At 46.1% G+C, this 9,435-nt stretch overlaps 1 protein-coding gene and 1 long non-coding RNA gene across 3 annotated transcripts in view; one reads left to right on the top strand and one right to left on the bottom strand.

The window, feature by feature from the left end:
- Positions 1-525: 525 nt before the first annotated feature.
- The window catches only part of LOC308572554, a 79,163-nt gene continuing 70,253 nt past the window's right edge, over positions 526-9,435 (bottom strand). Inside the window, exons 3-5 of the long non-coding RNA XR_014001801.1 lie at positions 5,707-5,810; positions 751-1,323; positions 526-711 (exon numbers count right to left, since the gene is read on the bottom strand). This is a non-coding gene — a long non-coding RNA (uncharacterized lncRNA). The remainder of the gene's footprint in view (positions 712-750; positions 1,324-5,706; positions 5,811-9,435) is intronic.
- ORMDL3 (ORMDL sphingolipid biosynthesis regulator 3) overlaps positions 6,165-9,435 on the top strand; it is a 33,178-nt gene continuing 29,907 nt past the window's right edge. For both annotated transcript variants that reach the window (XM_081168722.1, XM_081168723.1), the window contains exon 1: positions 6,165-6,342. The gene's annotated coding sequence lies outside the window, so the exon portion shown is untranslated. The remainder of the gene's footprint in view (positions 6,343-9,435) is intronic.

The raw sequence follows: 9,435 nt of genomic DNA, 5'->3' as shown, positions 1-9,435 counted from the left end.
GTATACACAACATATATTCAAAGCAAATGTCTTCCCTGCAAAAGAATCCTGAGAATGGTAGTTTGTTAAGGGTACTGGGAAGTGTAGTTCCATGAGGGCTATGCTATAACTCCCAGGATTCTTTGAGGGAAGCCGTGTGCTTAAAATGTATGGGGTGTGTTTGCGTGTGTTACATTAATAGAATTTTTAGGGGGGGGGAATAAAATCTGCGATGATGTTTGACGAGACTCCAGGAATGATTCATGTTCAAATGTTTGTAATTTCCCCCCCCTTTTTTTTTTTTGCACCCTTAGAAATATCTGTGATGAATGTACTAAAAAAAACAGCGCCAGGGGGATAGTCATTTCCTGTTGTCTTACAAACTATATTAACCATATTCAAAGCGCTCTCTCTCTCTTTCTCTCTCTCTCTCTCACACACACACCTCCCCCCCAGTGGTGGAGCCGGCAGGTGGGGTGGAGGGGGCGTGGCTGGCACGCATCCTGGGGGTGTCCCCACACCCCTGTTCCTCCGCCAGTGCTCGCCCCACCAAAAAAAAGGAGCAATACAACATTAGAAGCAAACCCTTCTAGCATCATTCCTAGCCTAAAGTAGATAATGAGGTTAACTACATGAATGCAATTAACTGTGCATATCTTTTGTCATGTAATTAGTGGCAGAGGGGAAGCCTGAACAGTAGGGAGTTTAACTCCTCCTCTCCCTGTCCTAATCCTTACTTACAACAACAACAACAACAACAACAACAACAACAACAACAACAACAACAACAACAATTGCCTATCTGAGGTTGCTATTTGCAGCCAGGGAAGGCTGCAGTGGCATTTAATGCTTGTGGTGAGCAATTAAAAAAACAAAACAACAACTACAGTATTCAACATGAGTAGGGGCAGGAGTGGGGGAAATCTTCCTAGTTTCTCCCGAAGTTAGGAACACATGGAAGTGGGGACAAGGCTATGACACAGTGGCAGGCAGTAAGTGGAACCCTTTTGTGTTGGTCACAGGGCAGTGCAAGCCCACATAGGAGTGCTTAGGGGTCAGGACATGCTCTGACCTGTTGCCATGAGTCCTTTGTGGATCTTGGCTGTCCTGCCTTGAAATTGCTGCAGCTGCCGAGTTCCTACAAAAGCTTCTGACGACAAGCAGAGTGGTTGCTGCTTCCAGAAGCTGGGCCATAGGTTAAAGAAATTACACGAGCATTTTACTACTCTTTCATAAATCCACACACTTCCCATTCACAACTGGCTATTTTTCACACCAAAGCACTTGGTGAGTGTTCAAGGCCTGAAACTCAGCAACTGGAAGGCCTGGAAGTCCACAAGCAGCCTAAAAAAACAAGGTGAACTGTAATTAAATGTACCTGAAGGAGGAAATCAGACCCAAGTACCTATTTCCTATAAACAGACATTCCATTAAGTTATTAGAAGCACTTACAGACTTTCAACAAACTTCCATGAACATGTAGCCTAAATTAACCACATTAGTTAATTAAAACAAGCAAACAAGCAAGCAAACAAACAAACCTAAATCACATTTCCTTTTTCTCAAATCATCATGGCTGTACCTTATCCTGTGCATGTCCCATCCTAGGTCTCACTACAATGAAGCAAGTGGTGAGATTTCATGACACCTTACATTTACCCGCCCCCCCCCCAAAAAAATCATGGAAACTGTAGTTTGCTAGGGGGTTCTGGGAACTGTAGCTGTAAGGGGCAAACTACGGTTCCCGTGATTATTGGGGAGGGATGTGTGGGATGTGTTCAGAATATATAGTGAGAGCCAGTGGGGCATAATGGTTAGTGTGTTGAACCTGGGAGACTGGGGTTCGAATCCCCACTTAGCCATGAAGCTCACTGGGTGATCTTGGGCCAGTCACCATCTCTTAGCCTAACCTTCCTCACAGGGTTGTGAGCATGAAATGGGGAGGAGGAGAACCACATACCCTGCCTTGAGCTCCCATGAGGTTAAAGGTGGTATATAAATGTAGTAGTAGTAGTAGTAGTAGTAGTAGTAGTAATAGTAATAATAATAATAATAATAATAATAATAATGATGATGTGGTATCTCGGGTTAAGAACTTAATTCATTCTGGAGGTCCGTTCTTAACCTGAAACTGTTCTTAACCTGAGGTACCACTTTAGCTAATGGGGACTCCTGCTGCCGCTGCACCGCAGCTGCATGATTTCTGTTCTGATCCTGAACCAAAGTTCTTAACCCAAGGTACTATTTCTGGGTTAGCGGAGTCTGTAACCTGAAGCGTCTGTAACCTGAGGTGCCATTGTAATAATAATAATAATAATAATAATAATAATAATAATAATAATAATAATAATAATAATGTGTATGTAGCCCAGGTCAGTGAAGGAAAGGGTCTATTGAACCCTTGCCCCATCCTTTAACTCCCCCCCTTGCTTTTTTTTTCTTGGCTGGACTCTTTTTCTTTCTTTTTTAAGGATACTGGAGAAAAAAGGTAGCTGGTGAGAGGTTAGGGACTGAGGAGGATTCCACCCCATCTCCTTTCCTAATCCCTCTCAGTATGAAATTCCCACCCACACCAGCTTAATGCCTTCCTGGCATGATCCACCAGCCCAGTAACCACCCCATCTCATTAGTTAGCCCCACAGAGAAGACTGCAGATTCCCGTAAAGAGAGAACAATGGTCTCTGCATGCCCTCAGCAAATCGCTTCAACAGGCTCCTGTGTTTCACTCAAAACCAGTCTGAGCCATGGAGCCAGTGGCGGCCTTGGCGGCACTGTTTGGAAGGACATTTTTCCCCCTGTAGGGAAAGGGGAATGAAATGTCAGAGAGCAGCTGGAATAGTAGCAGGTGGGGGTGGGGTGGGGTGGGGTGGGGCTCTTCTCATTTCTAGGAAGGCCCCAGGATTCCTCAGCTGCTTCTCTCCAAAACATAGCGGGGTTTGGTATTCTCCCTGCGTGAATTCCAGCAAATGAAAGGCAGAGTTTTCTGAGGCACGACACTGTGAGGTGCGGACAGGGAAAAAACCCCAAATAAATTACCAGCGGGTATTGGAAGCCATTCAAGACCAAGGTGGTGAAAGATTGGCTAAATGAGGCAAGCGAGGACTAAGAAGAACGCCACAACCGAGAAACCTGCCTTATGTTGTGTCAGGCCAAGGGTCTTTGAAATCTTCTGAGGAGGCCTTTCTCTCAGTCCCCACCATCATCACAGGCACATTTGGTGAGGCCACGACAGAGGGCCTTCTTAGTGGTTGCCCCCAAATTGTGGAACTCCCTTTCATGGGAGGCTAGGCTGAACCCTTTTCTGCTCTCCCTTCCTTGGCAGGCAAATACTGTGGTACCTCGGGTTACAGACGCTTCAGGTTACAGACGCTTCAGGTTACAGACTCCACTAACCCAGAAATGGTACCTCCAGTTAAGAACTTTGCTTCAGGATGAGAACAGAAAACATGCAGCGGCAGTACGGTGGCAGCGGGAGGGCCCATTAACTAAAGTGGTGCCTCAGGTTAAGAACAGTTTCAGGTTAAGAATGGACCTCCGGAACGAATTAAGTTCTTAACCCGAGGTACCACTGCACTCTTTTTGTTCAAGCAGGCCTTTGGCCGCTAACTCAGCTGTTGTGGCAGGGTCTTCTGAGGGTGGGTATTGCTTCGAAATGGTTTCCAATGCTGCTTTGAACAGGGTTCTTTATTCAATTGCTTATTCAATCTACCTGGGGATGATGATGATGATATTTGTATCCCGCCCATCTGACTGGATTTCCCCAATCACTTGGGATGCTCAAGAGAAATCAACAGGTGCAGCTTTTCATCACACAGGCCAGAGGTTGCCAACACCAGAAGAATCTTCCCTGGCACCCAAAGGATTCCCCATGCCCCACTGAACCAAGGCTTGAAAGATTCATTTAGCTGGGAGTCAAGAGAACAGAGGGGGGGTGCTAGGTTAGGATGCATGGGCAGTGTCCACAAAACTTTGCAAGTGTGCCACAGGTTCAGAAAAGGTTGGCAACTCCCAGCATAGGCAGAAATGGGCATGATCACCTCCTGACACCTGCAAGTTTAACAGCTGCTGAAATTTGTTGTTGTTGTTGTTTAGTCGTTTAGTCGTGTCAGACTCTTCGTGACCCCATGGACCACAGCACACCAGGCACTCCTGTCTTCCACTGCCTCCCACAGTTCGGTCAAACTCATGTTCGTAACTTCAAGAACACTGTCCAACCATCTTGTCCTCTGTCATCCCCTTCTCCTTGTGCCCTCCACCTTTCCCAACATCAGGGTCTTTTCCAGGGAGTCGTCTCTTCTCATGAGGGGGCCAAAGTATTGGAGCCTCAGCTTCAGGATCTGTCCTTCCAGTGAGCACTCAGGGCTGATTTCCTTCAGAATGGATAGGTTTGATCTTCTTGCAGTTCATGGGACTCTCAAGAGTCTCCTCCAGCATCATAATTCAAAAGCATCAATTCTTCAGCGATCAGCCTTCTTTATGGTCCAGCTTTCACTTCCAAACATCACTACTGGGAAAATCATGGCTTTAACTATACGGACCTTTGTTGGCAAGGTGATGTTTCTGCTTTTTAAGATGCTGTCTAGTTTGCCATTGCTTTTCTCCCAAGAAGCTGCTGAAATAGGGCCAGGTTAAAAGAAAAGGGGGAAAAAGGTTGGCAGTCCTGTTTGCTTGTTTGTTAGTTTCATGTTGCCTTTCCAGACCAAAGTCCTCCCAAGGCAGATTATGTACAAATTTAGAACATGAACTACAGATAAAGATCAATTAATTAAGATGATAAAACTAAAGCAATAGTCTAAAGCTCTCTCTACAGTCCAGCATGTCAAGTCCAGTAAAACAATTCAAAACCATTTAAAGCCGAGACTGCAACAATTTAAGCAACATAGTTTTTGGCACATCTCCTTTCATAGAAAGCAAGAGTGAAACTAAAGGGGTTTCAAGGCCTGTTTGAAGGCTGATAAGGATGGGAGCCACACAAATGTCCCCTGGGAGGGAGTTTTGCATGTATGGGGCCACTCCAAGAAGGCTCTGTGGCCACTCCAGACTGGTGGGGTTTTTTTTGGTGGTTATATACTGAAACATGTCACTGATGCAACAACAGAGCATTCATGGTGGATTTATAATGGACCATCCACACTAATCATTCTGCTTTATTGGTTGCTTTGCAATGATTCCCCAATGGTACCACCTTATTGCCATCTAGAGGGCGACTCCTGCACTAAAGCTGAAGGAAAAGCCCCACAGAATATCTGCAAGTATAAAAAGTTACAGGATTTCAGCAGGAAGCTATGGGGCATGTACCCATTGGAAACAAAGCACTATGTCTGTCCTGGAACTTTTGCAAGTGGAAATAATATTGACAATGGGATTGTGTACGGCCACACATCACGGATGTGTATAACCTCACGAGCATAAATCATCAGAAATGTACAATAAAAAGGACATCTGTGCTGGAAGTGTTGGGATGCAACTCAGCTTGTACTGGAGGCTGATGTGTCTGCATTGGGGAGAGCACAGCAGAGCCTCCAAATTTCCTAGGCTGCAATCGTCTCTACTCAGAATTAAGTTCCACTAAATTAAATTGGAGCTTACTTTCAGGCAAGTGGAGTTGAGATTGTAGCTTTAGGCACCCCCTCAGTGCCTATCCTGCCGCCCCTCGCCTTGCCACGGGGGCTGGGAATCCCGCACTTTCCTCGTGGCATGTAGTTCCATTCAAACAGTGCATCTTACCTCTTTATAAAAACAATTTGAGCGGCTCGATTCCATCAGCCGGTGACGGCGAGGTGCCTGGTTCTCACTGAGATGTTAAACCTGCTGCGCCTGCCCGCGTTGGGCTGTAACATTACAATAAATAAATAAATATAATCGCTGTGCGTTAAAGAAAAACCAGCATGCCAGGGGCAAAAGACTAAAATACAACCCTAAAATCGACGGGAGGTATCATCATCATCATCATTTTGTACAGGGATCACAGACAGTGCAATCTAATTATTGCACCGCCTGCACAGAAGTAATCCCCAGAAGTTAGTTGAAAGGCGGCGCAGGATTGCAGCCAGAAAACCCTGCGAGCCTCCTCCGTGCTCCGTAGTTTATTGGAATAAATTTGGGACTAGCGGCTCCCTGGAGAACTACATTTCCCAGCATGCTCCACCGTCCGCTGGTGATGATGTGTCCGGGGAGGCGGTGCTTGCGAGAGCTCCTTGCTGTGTTGTCAGCTCTTGGGAAGAGAAGTGTGAGCTGCGGGGAGAGGGGCTTTCGAGAGAGAGGAAGACCCCCACTTCGTGAACCCCCTCCGCCCCCCACCGCCGTTGCCTTTCCAGGCAGCCCAGATCTGGGGGCCACGAAGGAAGGAAGCCGTCCCTGCTGGTAAATGAAATGCATGGGGGGTGGGGTGGCGGTGGGGCAGAGAAAGAGATCCGTCTGCTCCAGCCCAAATCACAGCTTGGGGGGCGGAGGGTGCTTGTAAACATGCCAAGGAAGGAGTGGGCGGCCAAGCGAAGGAAGTTTTAAAAAATCTGGGCCTGGAGGGGGGAAGCACCTTGGAGAGGAAGGGATGCAAATATATGGTAAATGGGAAACGGTGTGTGGGTTAAGAACAGCTGCTGTGGGTGTTGATAAGGGAGACGGTGTACGTGTGAACGCTTTGGAGCGCTGCTCTCGTTCAGAGAAGCTGGTGGGTTGCTTTTAAAACGTTGCCTGGGGAGAAGAACTACAGAGTCTCTGAAGTTGGGAGTGACATGCTTTTCTCCCCCTTTGGACATGCTGGGCCTAATTTAAGAGTGAGTAGAAAAGTCTAACCCAGCAGAAGCGGGTGCTGAATGTTGTGGGTTCGAGATATGCACACACCTTTCTGGGTATCTGAGCCCACGATTTAGTTCAGAGCCTGGGAATTGCCAGTGTCGGCCTTGTTTAAAACTCCTGCACCGAGCTTTGCTGCTGCGTTTTAGCGTGTGCACCTGTTTGACTTGAGCCAAGAAGAGTGAAGGTTGTCGGGAAAGCATGAGGGGTTAGGTCAGGAAGGAGAGGGGGGATGGAAATCTCCCCAAGTGTCTGCAAAAAACAAGCAAGCAAGTGAAACAAGTTTCACTGAGGTCACATCCACACCAAACATTTAAAGCACTCTCAAACTGCTTTAACAGTTGCGCCTCCCCCACAAATAAGCCTGGAAATTGTAGTTTTTAAAGGGTCTGAAAGTTGCTAGGAGACCCCCTTACAGAGCTACAGTTCCCAGCACCCTTAACAAAGTACAGTCCCCAGGATTCTTCATGAGAAACTATGGCTGCTAATTTATGGCATGGATGTGACCTAGATGACTATGTTGTATTCTAGAGTTTTGGGAAGTTTGTTTGTATAGAAAATGTGTACAGCTCTCTGTAATGTTGTTGGAGGTGGGGGAGCATATGTGTGACTTCCTTGGAACACCCAGCTTCTATATAGGACAGGAAGCAGGTTTGGGCACAACACCCCTGTCTTTTGACCTCTTTTTCACCATCTCTAATATGTCTGCTGAAGCAACCAGCTCCATCAGCTCATCTGCCTCAAGGCAGAACTCCTTTCTTTTCACCCCGAGATTCATATGCTGATGTGATCAAAAAACCCTGTGGTGCTATGGATAAAATTAAATATTGCCTTTGCTCAATGTGCCTCCGTTTCCCATATGTTCTGCAGCAGAACATAGTGCAACATCTTTTGTGGTTTTTACTGGGTTCCTCCAAGAGCAAGTGTAGACCGTATTGAGTTTGTGCCATGAAAGAGTGAGGTCCAAACCATACACTTTAAAAGTGCTCATATGTCACTTGAACAGTCATGGCTTCCCCTGAAGAGTTCTGGGGAATATAGCTTATTCCCCTGAGGAATTCTGGGAACTATAGCTTATTGAGAGCGCAGAGATGGGAGACCCACCGCAGAGCTACAATTCCCAGCACTACAGTTTCCCAGGATTCTTTAGGGGAAGCCATGACTGTTGAAGTGGCGTAGGAGCGCTTTTAAGTACATGGTGTGCAGGGCGACTTCACTCTTTGATGGCACATCAATATATGTAGGGTTGTAGATGTGCCCAGCAATATAGGGCAGTAGAAACTAATAGGCCAGTGTTGTGGCGCCTTAAGACGATTTGCATTGCAAAGAAACTAACCAAAGCAAATTGGAATCCATTTGCAACCCAGCAGTGGGTTGGATAATCTGGAGGCAAACATTGCAATTTATATGCAATATCTTTACCTGAAAGCCCTAGAGCAGGAAAGGATCGAGAAAGTGGAACCATTAGTGGAACCTCCCTACAAATCTGACCTCTTATCCATATTCTCAGTTCCAAGAGAAGCAGGACAAATGTTGACTATATATGGCAGAAATGTTATTTTTGGGAACTATTTGCAGGAGTGCCGCCAACAAGAGACCGGTCACAATCTCTTTCACCCAGCTCTCCTTGGACCTTTCCTCAGTTGGAACTTTGCACATCGTTTTCAAACCATTGTGTTTATGTGGAGGGGGAGGGGTTTGAACAAAAGACTGGATCCAAAAAAAGCAAGGGGGGGAAGCAGAGATGGTTATTTCAGCTGTCACTTAGTTTGGATATAGTCTTGCAGTGGAATAAGGTGATAAGGTGGCAGAGGGTATACTATAGCAGACTTCAGGAATCAGATCGCTCCCCAGTGTAAAAAAAGCAAAAGGCCAATTGTCACTCTACGCATGCAGACTGTCCCCTGGTTCAAGCCCTGGGTATCTCCAGATAGTGCTGGGAATGTCCCCACATCTAAAACCTTGGAGAGCTGCTGCCAGTCAGTCTGGACAGGTGGTCTGACTCGTATAAGGTTCTTAAAAACGAAAGGCTTCCATGCAAACAGCATATTAGCACATTGGAGACTGGGCTGGACTAGAAACTACTGTAGTTGTTTACTTGCAAGGAGGTACGGCTCTATGAAAAAATGGCACCACCCGCCCACTTGCAGCTCCAAAAGGAAAAAGGCTGCTGTAATAACTGTGTAATGACAGACAAACTGCCCTGTGAGGAATATGTACTAGAAGGCAACTTTATATATCTGGTAAATAAATACTGACTTGGAATTCTACTCTGCCTCATTCTTTCGCTTGGGCAGACCAGGTTATAGATTTGGGTCTAAGACGTGGGAATAGGGTAATACTGGAGAGATTTACTAAGCTTGGGAAAGATAGGTTTGGTTTATTTTTTGTGGGTTGGGGGTACCTTTATCCAACATGTGGTAGATGATGTGTCTATTGTTTGCTTTGGATCCTTTCAAACAACCTAATTCCTCTTGACTGACTGCAAAAGACAATGCCTATTGAGAATAAACTTGCTTGTCCGAAACCAGTCCCACTTCATCCCCAGTGCTTGGCCATTCCTTTTACCCCCAATAAACCTTCATAGTGTTTTTTTATTTTATAGCTGTTGAAATCCATTTACAATCGCATACCGTTTGGGGGGGGAAAGGTTTGGAAATT

The sequence above is a fragment of the Podarcis bocagei genome (assembly GCF_964188305.1).
Source record: "Podarcis bocagei genome assembly, chromosome: 13".
NCBI classification, from domain to species: Eukaryota; Metazoa; Chordata; class Lepidosauria; order Squamata; family Lacertidae; genus Podarcis; species Podarcis bocagei.
Note: the sequence above shows the minus strand (reverse complement) of the source record. Positions and strands in the feature narration are given on the sequence as shown.